At 61.7% G+C, this 18,141-nt stretch overlaps 1 protein-coding gene across 5 annotated transcripts in view; it reads right to left on the reverse strand.

Moving 5' to 3' along the window:
• Positions 1 to 18,141, reverse strand: part of LOC138815302 (A-type potassium channel modulatory protein KCNIP1) — a 179,606-nt gene that overhangs the window by 30,663 nt on the left and 130,802 nt on the right. The window lies entirely within an intron of this gene.

Genomic DNA, 18,141 nt, shown 5'->3' on the forward strand with positions numbered 1-18,141 from the left:
ATGATGATTATGTAACGCAGTAATGATCCGCCGCTCCCCGGCGCTCCTCCTCCTGGGCCTTCGCTTCTCCGTCAACGGTGAGTGGCTTGCCTTGTACATTTACAGTGTCTGAAAAGTCCACTGGGACTTTTTCAAGTGGCAAGGTCCTCTTTACCCTTATGGATCTCTTTGCGCACGGTGGCTGCTTCGTGTTTGTCACACTCGGTGTTCCCATTTGTTTCTGTTGTGCTGGTCGGAAGCAGCCGGGGAGGGGGAGGCGGGGGCACGCGCGGGGCTGGGTGGGGATTGGTGTTCAGCCGGCAGGGCTGCTTCTCGGCCCCCCTCCACCCTGCAACGTGCGCCTTCCCTTTTGGGGCTCCCTTTGGGGGCTGAGGCTCAGGGGCGAAGCTCTCCCTTAAATCGGGTGGGAGAGCAGGAGGACGCTCACCAGAGAGCCACCGCGTCTGCGCTGGTTGTTGGCGCTCATCGTTTGTTGGTTTGGGGAAACTGTAACTGCTGTCACCGGAACGTGACAGGTAATGAAGCCAGTGACGGTGACATGTGAATGCTCACTGACAAGTGCTGCTCCTTGCTCTCAGGAGGGCTCCAGGCTCTGCTGGAATTTCAGCAGAAATTCCAGACCAATACACACGTTTGCAATCAAGCATGTGGATTTGACTCAGGCTAATTAGCTGCCGGACCCTTCCTCCGGCCTCCCCGGCCTCCCTGCCTCTCTCCCGGCTTTGCTCCCAGGAAGGCGCTGCCTGCGATGCGGGCGGGGAACACCCAGCACCAGGAGCCTGCACCCCAGAGGCGGCCACCGCCGTGTGTGCGCGCACGGCCCTGCGCCCCGGGTATGGTCACGCCGCCCGTACCCCATCCGCAGCACCTGTGATCACAAAGCCCAGGCCTAGAGGAGGACAGGGACAGGACGGGAAGAAAGCTCTGCGGGAGCTCAGAGAGGGACAGAAATCCCGTCCATCGAAGCGAGACATTCGCAGTTTCTCCGCTGGGCCCAGAGCGCTGCGCCCGTTTTCTCAGATCTTGCCGGGACTCCTGCCCAGGCCCGGCCCGGCCCGGCCCGGCACGCCGGGTTGCTCGGGCCTGCAGGCGGAGGGCGCTGGCGCCAGGTTCCCACCCCCCCCCCCCCCCCCCCCCCCGTGCCTTGGGATCATGATTGGAGTTCCGCAAGCCTCAGCTTCTCTACCTGTTTGTGTCGCAGCACGGTGACAGGTAACAGGTGGCCCCGAATCCAACATGCTACCCCCGTTACCGTCCTGGCTCCTGGGGGGCGGGAGCCCAGTTTAGGTGAGTGGCAGAGGGTCACAGCTAGTAAGGGCTTCGATGTGGACTGAAGGCCTCCCGTCCTCTTGAAAAGTACCCATCTACCGATCTCTCCTCCCCAGTGCTGCGTCACCGTGATGAGCCCGCTCCGTCTCTGAGGACCAGCCAGCACAGACTGCCACCTAGGCACCGGACGGCCGTGTTGAATGAGTGGCGCCCGCTGCCACCCTGTCCCCGGAGCCCCGTTCCCCTGCTGCTCCCTCCCAGGAAGATATTTGTCTTCAGAGGCTGGTAATGAGCTATTTGCCATTACATGCATTTTGACGGATTTTACATATGCTCCAAGAAGCAAGGGCTAAATTACACGGGTGAGTTATTAAAAACAGCTCTCAATGCTGCTATTATTTATTGCATTTCCAACTCTCAGAAGCAGCTGATTACACTGCTTAATCTTGTGTTTTTTTTTTAATTCGCCACCCAGAAATTAATTCTCCCTGCAATGAATACGCAAGGTCAGCCACACTGAACACCCTCTGACAGGCTTCCGGGAGGGAGTCTGACTGGCAGCCCTGGGCGGTCCCCGCCTCCCCAGAGGTGAAGCCCCTCACTCGAACACACACAGCTCCTCCAGAGGGATTCCCAAGGCAGCTCCTTCTGGGTGTTCCCTGCGGCTGCCGTCTCCCCCTGCTGAGGAAGGTCCTGAGCCCGGCCCTGTGTGCCGCACAGCCGCACCTCTGCGTCTGGGGCTCACCCCGTCCAGGCTCCCCCAGTGCCCTCTCACCCGACGGTCTGCCTCTGTCCACACTGTTCTCAGCCGGCACGTCTAAGCCTCCCACCAAAGACAGGGTTCCTTCCACCTCTGTGAACCCCACACGGATGTTGCACACGGGCGCCCGGCCCTGTCACGGATCATTCTGTGACTCTAGTCACAAGCTGAGCTGCTTGAGAGTAAGGACGGATCTGAGGTGACCAAGTCCAGTATTAGATTTACTTTGCTACCTTGGAAAGAATAAAGATTTAAGTCATCTGGATCATCTATCCATGCTACCATCCATCCATCCATCCATCCACCCATCAGACATCCACCCATCCATCCACCCATCAGACATCCAACCATCCATCCATCCATCCACTGACCCATCAAACATCCAACCATCCACCATCCATCATCCATCAACCCATCTACTCATCCATCCATCTCTCCATCTATCTACTTACCTATGCATCACCCCTCTTTCCATCTATCCATCCATCCCATCCACCCATCCATCCATGCATCCTTCCTTCCAACATCTCTCCATGCATCCATCTATCTATCTGTGCACCCATCTTCCCATGAATCCATCCAAGAAATATTCACTGGGGAAATTATGAAAGAGGGCTTAGAAGCCAGCCTCTTGACCTGGTAGAGGGCATATTCTGCCCTGGTCCACATCCGTCCAGTATACATTAGTGTCTGTCAGCTATGGCCAAGAGCATGAAATCTGGTCCAGAGACATTGTCATACAGTTTTGTTCTTTTACATCTTCAATTGCTAAACTGAAGCCTGAGGCAAATCCTGCATTTTTCTCTCCTGATTTAATTGGCCCATTATTTTAAGCTTTTGTAGATAGGGGAATACAAAGTCAGTGGATATTGTATTCATCACATTCAAATTAATATGTTCATTTCCACCAAGACAAGTAGTGTAGTTGCAATATTTTCTCAAAACTTTTAATTGAACAGAGCATGGGAGGGGGAAGGTAAAATGAAAACCACCAAGCTCCAATGCTGTTTTTCACTTTCTCAAAATGTGTGCTGCATGTGATCTACTCGTCTCATTAGTGTTAACTGTGAACTAAAATAAAATGCCACTTAACATGTGCTGAGATTTTAACTAAAGCTAAACCCCCACACCCAGCAACTCTCTGAAGTCCAAGAACATTATCATAAAATGTCACAACCTTCTGCAGAACTGGTGGCAGTCCACACTCTGCTGAAGAGGGCTGCTATCTGTCCACCCATCATCCATCCATGTATCCACCATCTGTCCACCCATGTATCCATGCATCCATGCATCCATCCATGCATCCATCTATCCATCCATCCATCCATCCATCCATCCATCCATCCATCCATCCATCCATCCATCCCACCTATCCATCTATTCATCCATCCGTCTGCCCATCAACATATCCATCCATCATCCATCTGAAAATCCATCCATCTATCACCCACCTATCCACCATCCACCCATCTATCCAGTAAGTATTTGGGGAGTCAAGAAGCTGCAGAAAAATGACTGTGGCCTGTACACTTTTCCCGTTTTCCCAGCTTGACCTATGCCCCTCCCCTGGCAAGAAGCCTTGCTACGTAGCTTCTCTTTCTAACTGTGATTAGTACGTCCACTCAGAACTGAATGCTTTGGCAGTCTCTCCCTCTGAAAGATTCCTTTCTTATCAGGGAAAATACACATTGCGCTCTGGCCTCCTCGTGCTTTATTTTAGGGCTGATCCGTGTGACTAGTCTGGTGACGGAGCCTGATACGAAACAATGAGACCCTGTGAGACTCTGATGCTCAGTCACATGAGCCAGTGGACTCCCTTTTAAGGAATCTGCAACTTAAAGAGTCCAGGAAAAGCACCGGCTGATAGGGATTCGTGCTGTGTGAGCACTGGCGAGCTTACTTGGTATTCTCAGTGATAGTATGGGGTGAGTATCCCCTGCTTGGGTGAGGTAACTGCAGGAGGAAGTGATGGAGCTGGACCTGGGCCTGAGCAGCCCGGCACGGAGCACGCTTCGCCCGTGTAATACTCCTTACAGCTCCATCCAGGACCCTTCTAGAATTCCCAGGCCTCCTGCAGCCTCGCCCACCATTACTGAGGATCTCAGATCCCATTTCACCTCATTCCTGTGTTTGAAAAACAAATGCCTTTCTGTTTTTATCCCCCAGAAAAGTGTAACTCAGTTTTCTGGACTTCAAGGGGACCAGGATCTTGTTTCCAGATGGCCTCCCCTGGCCTCGCGGGGTCTCCTGGCTGTTAGATTCATTAACTCGGCGTTTTCTAATGATTAGCGCTGGTCAATAACGGGCTGAGCCTGGCCCCTCAATCAATTGTCCCATTACCGAGAATGAAGGCTTCACTTTATTATCAGAGCCCCGGACCTTGTGCAGGAAAGGCTTCTGGGGCTTCGGGCTTCCATTCCCGCTGCAGTGAGGGTTGATTAAAACCTTCGCTTGGGCTTGCCAGCCTCCTGCCTGGGAGTTGGAGCAAACTCTGCTGTTGGGAAGGACTTCCCAGGTTTGGCTCTCACCCAGCGCTGGGGTTGGAAGAATGATCCAAAGGCCCAGTGTTGAAAGGTGTGGTCCTGGAGGCGGGCCACCGAGCGAGCGGAGCTGGTGGAGCCTCAGGGCATGGTCTCAGGTGCCCTGAGGCCCTGGTCTCTTCACAGGGACCTGCTGCCCTTACCCGAGGCCCAAAGCAACAAGAGGGCCACTTGCTCGTAGGGAGCTCCAGAAACTTCTATCTTGCTAAGATATCCCGCATCTCTTATTGTGGCAACTCAAAGCTACCCAATGCGGAGCGAGCTGTTACCTGAGGAGCTCCTGTGCTGGTCCAGGCCATGGCTCCCAGCCACGTCCTTAACATGCCCCGCCCTTTCTCAACACCCAGACACCCTCTCTCCAGCCCCTGTGCCCACTCCCCATCACAGTTCTAACAGCCGACGCTCCCCACCCCAATGCCCGCCTACCGCAGAGGGTCCCAAAGGGTGGCGGAAAACAAACGCTGGGAAAATGTCCAGACACTGGCAGAGCAGAATGAGGGAGGCCCAGACCCTACCCTCCAACCTCAGAGAACCACAGGGAGATAAACACAGAAGGCATCAGACAGACATGGGGTGGTGAGGGCTTTCAGTGAGGGGGGAAGGAAGAGGAGGAGGAGAGAGGACAGAAGGAGGAAGGAAGACAGGAAGGAAGGGAGGTAGGGAGGGAGGAAGGAAGGAAGGAAGGGAGGGAGGGAGGAAGGAAGGAAAGAAGGGAGGGAGGGAGGGAGGGAAGGAGGGAAGGAAGGAAGGATGTGAGGGTGGGAGGAAGGTAAGGGGGAGGGAGGGAGGGAGGGAGGGAAGGAGGGAAGGAAGGAAGGATGTGAAGGTGGGAGGAAGGTAAGGGGGAGGGAGGGAGGGAGGGAAGGAGGGAAGGAAGGATGTGAGGGAGGGAGGAAGGTAAGGGGGAGGGAAGGAGGGAGGGAGGGAAGGAGGGGAGGAAGGGAAGGGGGAGGGAGGGAGGGAAGGAGGGAAGGAAGGAAGGATGTGAGGGAGGGAGGGAGGGAGAGAGGGAGGGAGGGAGGGCTGGAGGAAGGATGGAGGGAGGGAGGGAGGCTCCCGAGCTCACAGCAGAGCAGCTGTAAGTGACAGGCCCTGGGGGACAGGTGAGGATGTGAGCAACAGGTTCTCCTCCTTTGAGGAGGCTTCACTGGGCTTCCAAACTGGAGGCCCGCGAGCGGGAGGGGCTCCGAGCCCAGCCTCTCGGGTCGCTCAGTGTAGACGCGTGACAGCCTCTGCCATGGCCCCCCCCGCCAGGACGTGGGTCCAGACCAGGTCAGCCTCAGAGCCACCCCTCCCAGCTCCGCACGCACGCACGCTCAAGGGCCCGAGACCCGTGAAGACTGGGCAGATGCCAGCCGGCAGGATCCTGCAAGCCCAGGCCACGCGGACAGGACTGTCACGAGGATTCAAACCAGCCGGCAGGATCCTGCAAGCCCAGGCCACGCGGACAGGACTGTCACGAGGATTCAAACCAGCCAGCAGGATCCTGCAAGCCCAGGCCACGCGGACAGGACTGTCACGAGGATTCAAACCAGCCGGCAGGATCCTGCAAGCTCAGGCCACGGGGACAGGACTGTCACGAGGATTCAAACCAGCCGGCAGCAGTCCTGCAAGCCCAGGCCACTCGGACAGGACTGTCACGAGGATTCAAACCAGAAGCTAACTCTGGCCAGTTTCCTGCACACAGGACCGGTGCATGACATTCCTTCTGAGACACGGACAGGGCCCAGCCTGCACCATCAGACCGTCACCTAGACGACTGGACTACCCCCTGGATGACCAGACTGTCCCCTGGATGACCAGACTATTGACTGCATGATCAGACTATTGACTGGATGACCAGACTATCCCCTGCATGATCAGACTATTGATTGGATGACCAGACTATTGACTGGATGACCAGACTATTGCCTGGATGACCAGATTATCCCCTGGATGATCAGACTATCCCCTGGATGATCAGACTATCCCCTGGATGACCAGACTGTCCCCTGGATGATCAGACTTTTTTGGACTAGATGACCAGACTGTCACCTAGATGACCAGACTATTGCCTGGATGACCAGACTGTCCCCTGGATGACCAGACTATGAACTGGATGATCAGACTATCGACCAGATAACCAGACTACAGACTGGATGACCGGACTATCACCTAGATGATCAGACTGTCCCCTGCATGATCAGACTATCAACTGGATGACCAGACTATCGACTGGATGACCACACTATCGACTGGATGACCACACTATCGACTGGATGACCAGACTATTGACTGGATGATTAGACTGTGGACTAGATGACCACACTATCGACTGGATGACCAGACTGTCCCCTGCAGTTGAGAGAACAGCGTCCCCAAGCAGAACAGCAATTCGTGAAGCAAGGTGCAACAGCAGCCAAGAAGGAATCGGGTCGCGGCCGCAGCCTCCTGTGCCTGGCCGGGCAGCCATCTCCGGAAGGACCCATGAGTGAGGGCCACCCTCACCGCTCCTCAGATGCTCAGATGTCCCCTCCCCCCAGTGCCCATCCAGACGCAAAGACCTGGCGGCTGCTCCTGCCCAACAGGGTCCTCTGGGCTGGCGAGGTGTGCGCATTTAGCCAGAGGAAGTGCTTGTGGGGGAACTGGGCTTGGCCGTTTAACCCCTCCCCCCACCTCAGCTCCCTGAACACCGGCCGTCCACTCCCACAGGACAGGACCCGCACACTCCATCTTCCACAGCTCAGTTCGCTCATTTACACGTCTTATATTCTAAAGAGGATGGGGAAGCTTTCCAGGGTAATCTCGGTTATACCCGATCTTTGTGAGCGGACTCCAGACGCACCCAACTCATTATTTCATAACCGCCCTGCGGCGGACACATCCTCATCTTTGTAAGCTCGTTTCTAAATGGTTCTGAGTTTCAAATTAGCATGTGGCCGAATGGTGCACGTCGTCAACAGGCTCAGGGGCGGGAGGGTGAGCGTGGTCTTAACGCCATCTTGCTACCTTCCAAGGAGCAGAGGGACATTTTCTGTTCACACCATTAATTAGAAAAGGTGGATGTAAGCTAAATGTGGAGCCGCGACGGGGGTAGTTACCGTTGTGATGTCTGCCAGCCCAGGGCTGACCAAATCCCCCCACAGGCCGACTTGGGCTTGATGTACAGTCCTCGTGGATAACGTCCGCCCAGAAAGACGGACGTGCAGACCCAGCCATGGCAGGAAAGGATACTTTAAGTAATACGTTTTGCCCTCATTAAGAGCATTAATATTCATGAGTAGGTGATTGTACATATGTATTTCCTACTGTGATGACCCAGATTCGAGTCCTCCTCCCCCTGCGAATGCATACCCAGCATCAAGCCACAGCACGGTTTCGCTATGACTACCGACGCACTCTGCGTACAGCGTATGAACTTGCTGTCTCTGTGGACGTGACTAGCACGCGGTGCCTGTGTGAGTTCATCTTGCCTTTGGGGTTGAGCACACAGTGGGTGCTCGGCAATGTTCAGCTGATGGAGCACTGGGTGCAGGGATCCTTGCGGGGAGAGGCCAGAGACTGGCAGAGTCCTGGAAGAGGAGGCCAGGAAGGGCCCAGGAGAGGATGCTTGGCACTGGGGTATGTGCCGAGAGGGAGGAGGAGCTGAGGGGGAGGCAGGGCCCGGGGGGGGGGCGGGAGGCAGGGACCGGGGGGAGGCAGGGGCTGGGGGGGAGGGCAGGGGCTGGGGGGGAGGCAGGGGCTGGGGGGGAGGCAGGGGCTGGGGGGGGAGGCAGGGGCTGGGGGGGAGGCAGGGGCTGGGGGGGAGGCAGGGGCTGGGGGGGAGGCAGGGGCTGGGGGGGAGGCAGGGGCTGGGGGGGAGGCAGGGGCCGGGGGGGGGAGGCAGGGGCTGGGGGGGAGGCAGGGGCTGGGGGGGAGGCAGGGGCTGGGGGGGAGGCAGGGGCTGGGGGGGAGGCAGGGGCCGGGGGGGGGAGGCAGGGGCCAAGAGGGAGGCAGGGGCTGGGGGGGGAGGCAGGGGCTGGGGGGGGAGGCAGGGGCTGGGGGGGGAAGGCAGGGGCTGGGGGGGGAGGCAGGGGCTGGGGGGGGAGGCAGGGGCTGGGGGGGGAGGCAGGGGCTGGGGGGGGAGGCAGGGGCTGGGGGGGGAAGGCAGGGGCTGGGGGGGGAGGCAGGGGCTGGGGGGGGAGGCAGGGGCCGGGGGGGGAGGCAGGGGCTGGGGGGGGAGGCAGGGGCCGGGGGGGGAGGCAGGGGCTGGGGGGGGAAGGCAGGGGCCGGGGGGGGGAGGCAGGGGCCAAGAGGGAGGCAGGGGCCGGGGGGGGAAGGGGGAGGGGAGAGGAGGGGAGGGGAGGAGGCCTTGCTTGGTGGCCCCCGGGTGAGAGGGGTGTCGGGGGAGGGGCCAGTCCGTGCTGGGCTCCGGGTCGCAGGGTGTGTGTGGGGGGGCCAGTCCGTGCTGGGCTCCGGGTCGCAGGGTGTCGGGGAGGGGCAGTCCGTGCTGGGCTCCGGGTCGCAGGGTGGCGTGGGGGGGGGGCCAGTCCGTGCTGGGCTCCGGGTCGCAGGGTGTCGGGGGGGGGGGCCAGTCCGTGCTGGGCTCCGGGTCGCAGGGTGGCGTGGGGGAGGGCCAGTCCGTGCTGGGCTCCGGGTCGCAGGGTGTCGGGGGGGGGGGCCAGTCCGTGCTGGGCTCCGGGTCGCAGGGTGTGGGGGGGGGGCCAGTCCGTGCTGGGCTCCGGGTCGCAGGGCGGCGTGTGGACAGGCTGCAGCGTGAGGGCCAGCGAGGGCCAGCGTCCGGCCTTCAGTCTCCGGCGTGTGCCAGCGAGGCTGGGAGGGCGCGTGGGGCCCCGGAGCCCCGTGCCCTGCGTCCGCCGTCTCTGGCCCTGCGTCCCGCCACGGTCACCCAGGACGCGCCCGCGCCCTGCCCTCCCCCACCGCCAGCAGCTCCCATCGCTCACCCTGACAGCCACAAATGCCTATTTATTTGCCGACTAACTTCCTGGTGGTTTAATATCCTCTTGAATTACTGTACAATCTCTTTCAAGTTATATTTGATTATTTTTCACATTTAAAAACATGAACACAATTACCCAACAATGGCACGTGCCGTTACAGTCAGGAATAAAATAGTACTGCAATACCCTGGCTGCGTGGCGGGCACCGCGTCAGCCCTGGAAATTATGTCTGTGCCGGGGAGCCGGGTCTGCAGTGATGCGCACCGCATGCAGCACAGGAGACAATAAATAGCCACGAAGGGAGAGGGTGCTGAATAATTAATCCGCGCCTCTCCAGGAGCGCTCTTTATAAATCTGTCCCCAGCGTTCATTTGTTTTTTTACGGAAGCAAATATTTAAAAGTAAAGGATAAGTAATGGCCAGGATGGAGACATGAAAAGAAAAAGTCAGCAGGAGGGAGCAGACGGTTACAGATGGCAGGGCTGCGATGGGCCAGGGGCGAGGGGAGGAGGGCGTGGGGCGGGCACTGGTACCCGTTAGTGCAGCCTGTGGACTGCGTACCTGGGTGCCACCAGAGTTTCAGAACTCTGAGGGAAACAGATCTCCCAGAATCTCCGGATAAGAGCAGGACTGGAGGTGGCCCTGTCTTGGCCCTGGCCCTCGGCCCTCCGTCTGCCCCTTGCTGTCCTGGAGCCCGCCTCGCCCCAGTCCTGCTCCCCCCGGCTGAGGGGCCTAGTGCACCCTCCCAGCGCTCCCACATGAGTATCTCAGATCTCTGATATTCTTTTCGTGGTTGTGGGGCTTGAACTCAGGGCCTGAGCTGTCCCTGAGCTCTTTTTGCCTAAGGCTAGCGCTCTGTCACTTTGAGCCACCGCACCACTTCCAAGTTTGATTCACTGGAGGTAAGAGTCTCTCGGACTTTCCTGCCGGACTGGCTTTGAACCGAGATCCTCAGATCTCAGATCTCAGCCTCCTGAGTAGCTGGGATGACGGGTGTGAGCCACCAGCGCCCGACTCAGATAATCTTTGCAAATGTTTTCTATCTCTTTCTGGTTTTCCTTCTAATTAATGATGACTTTAAGGTTTTGGTGGGACCTGGCTTATGCAGCGCGCTGGGACGTAAGGCGGAGCGACGCTTCGCCAAGTCCTGGGCCCCTCGTTCATCCATCATCCCACGACCCACAGCTCCACACTCAGGCATTCGCCTGGGACGAGCGAGGGTTTTATTTGTGCAAAGACTTGGACTCGGACAGCAAGGAAGCTCCGTCCGAAGCAGCCATGACGGACGGCAGCGAGGACATCCCTCCAGAGAAACAGGACAGTCAGTGGGCATCGAAGGATGAGCCGCCATCACCCCAGATCCGCAGGTGAGTCCCCATCACCCACAGTGACTGAGCCCCCATCACCCCACAGTGACTGAGCCCCCATCACCCACAGTGACTGAGCCCCTATCACTCACAGTGACTGAGCCTCCATCACCCCACGGTGACTGAGCCCCCATCACTCACAGTGACTGAGCCTCCATCACCCCACGGTAACTGAGCCCCCATCACCCCATGGTGACTGAGCCCCCATCACCTCACGGTGACTGAGCCCCTGTCACCTCCCTGGGAAGTGGCCCCCAGGAAAGACTGCTCAACTCTAGGCTGACTCATGCGAAAGTGCTAAGGAGGCGGAGAACTCATCATGAGAGAGCTGAACTGTATGCAGCTGGGGGGGCAGCGGGTTGAGGAGGGGCGTGAAGAAGCCCTGGGGCGGGGTGGCTGCGCCCTAACTTTTTGGGCAGCGCAGGGGATTGAACTCCCAGCGTGAGCTCGTTAGGCAACGCCGTCTGCACTGGAGCCGCGCCCAGCACCTTGATTAGCAAGGTTCCAGGGGTGTCAAGATCAATAAAACTTAAAGGCTGGAGCAGAATGCAGGGACACACCACGCACACCTACAAAATTACGAGAAGGGAGGGAAGGGGGAGGGAGCGGTGCGAATGTGGGAAGACCAAGTGTCTTCATCAACGGCTTTGCTGGACAGCTACTACAAAGTATTTCCAAGTTAACGCGTTATGCCCTGGCAGCAGTGTTTGAGAGCTCAGCTGCGTCTGGAGGGTCCCACCAGGCGTCTGTGCCTCCCACTCCCTGGAGCTCGGAGGCTCTTGAAGCTCCCTTTCCTCTCTGGGTTTCCCTCTTCTCCGGGCCCTCGGGCCGGCCTCCAGGCTCCCCCTCCTTTATCCTGAGCCTCTGGCGTCTTCTCTGCTCTTCCATCCTGCCGCCTCCTCCCTGGATTGTTCACGGCAACGGGAAGACCCCGAGTCCCCTCTTCGCCTTCCCTCGGCGGGTCTCCTCGCTCCCTCTGTGGTGGCCCTGCCGGACCGTCTGGTGCGTCTGGTGTGGCGTAGATGGGCATCCACAAGCCCAACAGGGCCGGTGTGAGTGGGCAGGCTCAGCCCCGCGAGCCCCTGGCCCCAGGAGCCCGTGGCAGATGAGGTGGAGGCGGCTCCTTTCGGGGGGGCAGGCCAGGCCTCAGCCCCCCGCCCACCCCGCAGCGGGGGCGTTGGCTCAGGGCACAGGCAACACAGCCGAGCCCAGCTTGGGACAGACGGAGATGGACGGACGGACGGACGGACACAGGGAGGGCGGGAGTTGCTGTGCACCCTTGGTAGGGAGGGAGGGTCCTCGTTCTCAGTTTTCCCGTGCGCACGCCAAGTTCCTTCGGTCATCTGGCGGCTGCTTTGAGTGGCTTCCTCTCCCGCGCTGTGCGTTCGGCGTCTCTGGCCACACGGGGCTGCTGTGCCGTGCCAGCAGACTTTCCCTGCGGGAGCCCTGAGCTCCGGGGCCCCACGGTCACCCCCATGCCCCCGGCCCTCCGACGGGTGAGGAACCCCATCACCACCATGCGTGTTTACTATTTTTGAGAGTGGTGTTGGATTCGCAGCGAGGAGGAGCAGCCCCGCCCCGCGCACGCAGGGCCTGTGGCGGTGCACCACGGCAGGGGGCCGGCGCTCGCCGCCCTGCAGCCTGGCCAGCAGGTGGCGGTATTCTGGATTTTGGCCACTGGAAGACAGTTTTGGATGGTCTGGGAATCAAGCCTGGGACTTGAACGGCAAGGCAGACGCTCTCTCGTGGCTACGCCGACCTGCGTGTGAAGTACCCGACACCCGGCTCGGTGGCGTGCGGCTGCGGGCACTGTCCACGTGCCGTTTTCCGTGGCACGCTCTGGGTGCCAGGGGAGCTCCTCGTGATGGCGGTGGGGCAGGTCGGCCCCCTGCCTGCAGCACCCGGGGTTCCATCCCTTGTCCCAGAGACCTTGGAGGCCTGGGACGGGAGCCAGGCCAGGCCGGAGACAGACATGGCCCCGAAGGTCTGCAGGCGCCCACCCCCCCACACCGCATTTGTACGTGCGCGTGTTCTGGGGCAGGGCGCAGCTGGGGGCCTGCGCGCTCGGAGGACAAGCCTGGTCCCTGGGGAAGTGCCCGGGCTGGCCCCGCCATCTCCTGACGTTCAAAGGAAAGAAATCTGCCCCGCGCTTGGCAGAAACTTCCCCTACCTCTCTTGCAGGCAAGAACTGAACCAGAACGAAGGTGAAGAGGGAGAGGGAGGAGTTGGCAGGAGAGGAGGGGACCCGAGGTCCTGGGGGGGGGGACAGCAGGAGAGGGACCCCAGGTCCCGGGGGGACAGAGGAGGGGGGACCCCAGGTCCCGGGGGGACAGAGGAGGGGGACCCCAGGTCCTGGGGGGGGACAGCAGGAGGGGGACCCCAGGTCCTGGGGGGGACAGAGGAGGGGGACCCCAGGTCCCGGGGGGAGGACAGCAGGAGGGGGACCCCAGGTCCTGGGGGGGACAGAGGAGGGGGACCCCAGGTCCCGGGGGGGACAGAGGAGGGGGACCCCAGGTCCCGGGGGGGACAGCAGGAGGGGGACCCTAGGTCCCGGGGGGGACAGAGGAGGGGGACCCCAGGTCCCAGGGGGCACAGCGCCAGCGTCTGGGCCACACGCGCCTGTGTGTGGGCAGCAGGCCCTCCTTGTGCTCTGGCATTGCAGTGCCCCAGAGAATGGCTCTAGAACTTGTCACAGCGGCGGCCGTGAGTGAGGTGCGTGCACGCGCGCCGGGTGGAGCCTGGTGTGAGGAGATGCGGGGGATGGGCGAGGCGGTGGGATGTCGTGAGTGGGATGTGGAGCTGCATGCCGGTGTGGACAGGGCCTGGGGAGCAAGCAGGGCCCGTGGTCCCCGAGAGCCCTGCCCCCGCCCTCCGTCCCATGCCTGGGCCGGGAGAAGCCCCTCAGAGCCCTCGTCGCCCCCCCCCCCAGCAAGCCACATGCAGACACCAGCCTGGGACCCCACAGCACTCAGCACCACGGGCCGCCGCCCCCGCCCCCGGCCAGGCTAGCAGTCCTCTGGGGCCCCCGAGGCTTGTCCACCCCCTTCCAGGCCCAGAGAAACCTCTCTCGGGACGGAAGCCCCACGGCAGTCGGCCCCACGGGGCTGAGATGCCAGGAGTCACCGTGGCTTACTGTGGCGAGCTCGGTCCCAACGCCAAGCGTCCGGCTGCGGGGACCTGACTTACCTGCAAGAGAAAACACACGTGACAGCCACCCTCCGTGGGCCCCGGCAGGCAGGGACCCGGGGCACATTTCCGCCTTGACCTTGAGCAGGTCCAGCCGGAGGGAAATACCAGGAGGCCGAGCTGCTGGGAGAGGGCAGGCGACCCCGTGGGGGCCGCAGGGGTGGCGGGGGGGGGGGGTCCCGGGCCTGGGAAGGGAGCGCCACCCATCGGGGGCTGTCGTGCTACCCAGCAGCCAGGGTGAGGTTCAAATGTACTTTCAACCCTCTGCAGGACTGCAAGCCAAAAGGAATGAGCGGAAGGGCGGAGCTGGTTATCTCGGGAAAGAGGCCCCGCCAGCCTGGTGTCTCCCCGCGGGCGTCCAGGGCCTCGGGCAAGGATGAGCGTGGGCTGCGAGTTCCACAGTCCAGCCCCTTCCCCAGCCCCAGAGCGTGCCCGCACACCCCACACCGCACTTGCCACAATCCAACCCCAGACGCTGCCTGTGATGTGGGAGCACCGGCAGAGCCCAAACCCGGCATTCAAGGCGGCCACGCGGGGCGCCCGCTCAGGGGTCCAGGTGTGACCCGCCTCAGGCCGCCCTGGCCCCACCCGGGCTGTGTCCTCCCTGGACTCTGCCCACTGGCGGCGGGTCAGGTGGGCCTCCCCGACTCTCAGGTAGAGCTTCCTGCGGCCTCCGGGCCCTGGGCCTTTTCTCAGAAGACGGACGCAGCCACGTGGTCCTCGTGTGAGCCACGGGGCCCCGCCCCTGCTCCCTGGCAGCCCGTCTGCAGGTCTGGCCCATCCCTCCCTGGAGTTTTCTGGAGCCCACGGCCACCGGCTTCTCCCGGCACCAGTTGCTCAGCAGCCATCTTGGACCCCGAAGCAGCACCACGGCTGACACGGGTGACGGTGGGTGAGGCGGTACCTCAGGATTCCGTGCGGGAACTGCGCCTGGCCTGGCCCCCTCCCCCGGCTCGCCTGCGATTAATAAACTTCCTTCTCCATACAGTGATCTGGGGGAGTGGGCCTGCAGACGCAGCGGCGGCCCCGGATCTGACCTGTGAGCAGCGGCGCCCTGGACCACGGACTGACCACGTGTGACTGCAGGGCTGGCCTGGAGGCTGGAATACCTGCCCAGGGGGTTCGAGGCCAAGCGTCCCAGCCCCAGTACAGCAACACGCATGCACACGCACACACACGCATGCACGCACACGCGCACACATGCATGCACATGCACACACATGAACATGCACGCACACATGCACGCATGCACGCACGCACACGCACACACGCACAGGCCTGTGGCTGCTCCTGTGGTGGCTTGCTGCCCTACCTCGGAATCACCATGGTAACGCCAGGTCCTCCACTCTGCCTGGCTGAGGGCGCCGGGCAGCGCCGAGCACAGACCCTGGGTCCCCTCAGAGCCTTGCCACTCTCTCCCAGGAGTCTGGCTTGGGCCGGTTTAGACTTCCTGAGCCACGCCTCCTGCTCGCTTTCCCGGGATTTCCCCGGACCACAGTCCTCCACACTCCACTTGTTGGTCTAAACGTTTTTCCTGGGTTGGCTCAGCCCCTGCGGCGGCTGGAGGACAGGCGTGCGTCCCTCTGGAGTGGCTGCTGGTTGATGTGGGGGGTTGTCCTGGAGCTGGATTTCTCCATCTCTGCCTCCCCTGTGCCAGGATTACGGACGTGAGCCTCAGACCTCTGGGGGCTGCAGGGCCCCGGCACCCCACCCTACAGAAACCTCGCTTAGTCCCTCCTGCGGCCAGGCGGGCGGGGCCGGGAGCACAGGAGCCTCTGCCCAAATCCTCCCTCACACGCCTGGGGCCTTCACCGGGCCTCTGCCTCCCTCTGCTGGTCGCAGATGGGGCGTACACGCGCGGCCTTCCTGAGCAGGGGTGCGGGAGGCTCGGGGCACCCGAGGTGTGGGGAGGGCCAGAATCCTGCCAGAGGCACTGCAGGGGGCTGGGCCCGGGTGAACAGAAGTCCCACTCATCCCCGGAGGGGCAGGAAGGGTCTGATGAGGGGCACAGAAAACGCCACTGCCATCTGCAGACAGCTCTGGGATTCCCTGCAGACCGACACAGGACGGCCTGATGGAGGCACCCGGGCCCCATGTCCGGCCTGGCTGGGTCTCTGCGCCGAGCCCCTCCTTGTCGCACAGCCCGGGGGATGCAGTCGCTGTCCTCGGTCCCTCCACACCTCGGTAGACCCCGATTTCCCCACAGAACCAGGCCAGACAAGGCTGAGGCTGCCGGCCGCCGGCCCGGGCACTTTCAGGGCCAGGGACCCTGGCTTCCGAGGATCGGAGGGGAAGGCCGGGCGAGGCAGCGTGGGTGGAAGGGGCTCCTGATACGTCCGTGAGCGGAGTCATCTGCTCACTGAGCACAGAAGGGAGAGGAAAGCACAGGGTGCACTGGAGCCCGCGGCCGCTGACCACACACAAGGCTTCCCCGCTGGATTCCAGGCTGAGATGCACCCGGTTCAGGAGCTATGGGTGAATAATCTACACACGCAGTGTGCGCACAGGCATGTGCACACACACACACACACACACACACACACGCACGCAGCGCTGTCCCTCCCAGGACCCTTCTGTGACGCGTCAAGTACCTGCACCTCACCCACCCCTGCCTCCTCCTCACCCACCCCTGCCTCCTCCCCCCGTGCCTGCTGAACCGGCGGCTCTGGGGACCGGGACGCCTCTCTGGCCTCTGCACCAGCCCCTCCTCTGGCACCGTCCACGGGGACGTCCTGCCACAGACCGCCCAGCCCTCACCGCCACCGTGCGCCCTGCCTCCCAGGAGTCCTCTCCTGGGCGGGGCTGGTGGGCCTCTGGCTCCGTCCAGCCCATCATGCCCGCTCTGGACACCAGGTGGCGCTGTAGACCGCACCAGCTCCTGCCTGGGAGCCGGCGAGGGAGGCCTGGGCCTCAGCCACGGCCCACGGCCCACGGCGGGGCCTTTCCTGACCCCCGAGAAGGACCGCTCCTCTGACACAGCCCGGCGGCTGGGGGACCACACTCCCTCCGGCGGCCTTGGAGCCCGTCCCTGACCCAGCCTCAGCCCCCACAGACCGGCAAGGGTGCCCTGGTCAGAGCCCCGGCCTGTGCGGTCAGGACCATGCTCCCCAGGATCAGATCCTTCCACTGCTCTGGGACACTCCATCCCCACTGCTCTGGGATGAGGGAAGGCTGGCACGGATGTCGGTAGAGCTGGGTCCTCCCCTGGACATGGGACTCGGACTCCGTGTGCTCGCTGGGCCGGGCAATTTAGTAGTGGCGGTTCCACTTGCATTTTCCAGACGCGCAGCCTGAGCGTGGAGGGCACACCGGGGCCGCGGGACCCTGCCCTCGGCACCTGCGGGTGCCCTTCTGGTTCTGGGGGCCCTTCCTCTTCCTCTCTGCCCCTCCACAGACCCCCCTGCCCCCCTCTGCACTGGAGAATGGTGATGGAGGGTCCCTCATGCCCAGGGCTGACCTTTTCCAGCCCGGGACAGCGGGCAGAGGTCACGGTGAAGGGCGTCCCCACGACATTGTCAACGTTCTGCTCATGGGACCGCCCGGCAAAGGCCTGGAGAGGCGTGAGGCTGCTCGGGCTCCCAGGGCCGGGGGCAGACCGGGGCAGGAGGGGTGGGAGCAGGCCTGAGACCGCCTCTCCCCATCCAATGATGCTTCTGGTGTGGGCCGCAAAGGGAGACTGGAGGCTCACCGTCCGGACCGTGCAGCCTGGCTGCAGGGCCAGCGTCCAGACCCGGGTCCCCGGTGGGAACGGGGACGCGTTTGAGGGGAAAGGGAAGCGTGGCGGGTCCCTCCGTGATAGAGCAGCTCCAGACGATGGTGTGACGCGTCACCCAGCCAGCCCTCTGATGTTGGCCCTGAATTGGTGCCGAGCAGGCCAGACCCACAGCCCAGGACAGCGGCTCACCCAGCCCAGTCCAAGACCACACACACCAAGCGGGTGACAGTACTTGACCTGGCCAGCAGAGAGGCCCAGGAGAAAGTGCCAGACTCCCTCCTTCCCTGCCCTCTCTCTTTCCCACTCCCCCCCACCCCCTCTCTGTCTCTCATGCTCAGCACTGCGGGGACACCTCTGTTTTGGGGTCCCTCTGAGCCCCGGAGCA

Source organism: Dipodomys merriami, unplaced genomic scaffold, assembly GCF_024711535.1.
Source record: "Dipodomys merriami isolate MVZ:Mamm:240054 unplaced genomic scaffold, mDipMer1.0.p SCAF_636, whole genome shotgun sequence".
Lineage (NCBI taxonomy): Eukaryota > Metazoa > Chordata > Mammalia > Rodentia > Heteromyidae > Dipodomys > Dipodomys merriami.